Source organism: Chinchilla lanigera, unplaced genomic scaffold (genome assembly GCF_000276665.1).
Source record: "Chinchilla lanigera isolate Chin_1 unplaced genomic scaffold, ChiLan1.0 scaffold00033, whole genome shotgun sequence".
In the NCBI taxonomy this organism is placed as follows: Eukaryota; Metazoa; Chordata; class Mammalia; order Rodentia; family Chinchillidae; genus Chinchilla; species Chinchilla lanigera.
The window spans coordinates 8,693,606-8,695,290 of record NW_004955434.1 but is presented as its reverse complement, the minus strand read 5'-3'; positions in this window follow the sequence as shown (position 1 = coordinate 8,695,290).

Sequence of the window (1,685 nt, the reverse complement as noted above, 5' to 3'; positions counted from 1 at the left end):
GCTGGGACTATTAACGATATAAGCTGCAGTGCTGCAGTGGTGGCCCAAACAAGGCAGGTCCCTGTTGATGTACAGTCATCATATCTCTTGGAAGGCTTTGCTTATGAGTCTGTAATTCAAACTCACTTTTGACTTTTGCAGAATCCTGAAATGTCAGGATACTCAACAGAGCACTGGTTCCTGTTCCTGGCTCCAAGGAAAGCTCTATGCAGATGACTGTCAATTGTCTGTCCCTAGAAACATGGTTTGCAATATTTATGTAACCTTAGAGAAAGTGAGGCATCTCATAGACCATGTACTACACAAGGAATATGTATGTTTATGTAACATAAAACTTGGTGTACAGTTTACTGAGGTTCCAGACCCCAGATACCCATGTATGAGTCCAGGGCTGCCAGGTTTAGAAGGCTTGTCTTTGAACCAACCAGAAGAAATTTTAAAACCTCAAAAGTCATCTAATTTTGTCCCTGAGATGAATTCTCCACTAATCTCCTGAACAGAAAAAGCATTCAGTAGATTTTAGAGGTTTCAACTGTTTGCCAGCTTTATTGCTATTTACAATCATCAGTGAGAGAAATTTGTGTACTTCCTCCCCACTTCCTGCTCTCAAGTCCTGTTATGGTTTTTCGTAGATGTTTCTCCAAAGCCTCATGCAATCATAGATATACCTTTGAGAAAGTGATTGGATCATGGGGGTGTTGTTATCTTTATGAGTTTATGGCTAAATGAGGTATTGGAGGAGAATCAAGATAGTGGAGTGGTGAGCAGCAGCAAAATTCAGTCTCTCAGAGATCCAGAATCTGAACACTGAAAAAGAACTTAGGGAGGAAAAAAAGAGAAGTAGATTGCTAGGAATGGAGAAGAAACTGACAGGACAATTGCAAGCTACAGAAAAGTTTGAGAAGCAGACTACAATGCACTCTGTATTGTCTTACAGGTTCCTAGCTCACAGCTTGTGGGAAGGGGAACGTTGATCTGCAGAAGCAAGGTAGGTAGGTACTGGGGACCTGCGGGGAGAAATGGTGGCAGTGGTTTGGGCCAGTGACACAAGCTCCAGGGGTGACCACAGTCATGATCTGCAGGGACAGTTCAGAATTTTACTATGAGGAGATTTCCTCCACATAGCAGGTAACATCCCAAGAGGGAGCTCAGGCTTGGGTAGGTACCATTCTGGGAAGGGATTGTTTGAATCTGGAACTCACAACAGCTGAGGGGCCGCTTCACTTCAAGGTTCCCAGTGTTACCTTCCCACAGTGATTGGGTGAAAAACAGTCATAGGAGACAGCCACAGAGAGGGAACAGGCTGGAAATATACCCCTTCAGGAGTATGAACTCTGGCTGGGAAGGAAATGAGTCCCATGCCCCACAGTGGAAGGCCAGACCCAGCTTGAATTACACTGTTCCTGAAAGCACTGGAATTGAGTACTTGAGTCCTTGCTTCACTGCCTGCATCCAACACAAATTTGAGTCTGATTGGCTTTTATATCCATGGGTACAAGCAGGGACATGTACTGGCGGACCTTCCTACAGCATGGGGTGAACAGATGGGCACCTTGCAAATCCACAGGCCATCATGCTAGGCAGAGAAAACCCATGAATTCCTGTACTCCATAACTGCAGATGCAGGATGAAAATCACTCATTCAAAAATACAGAGAAATATTGTTTCTGTTTTTGGACTCCTTT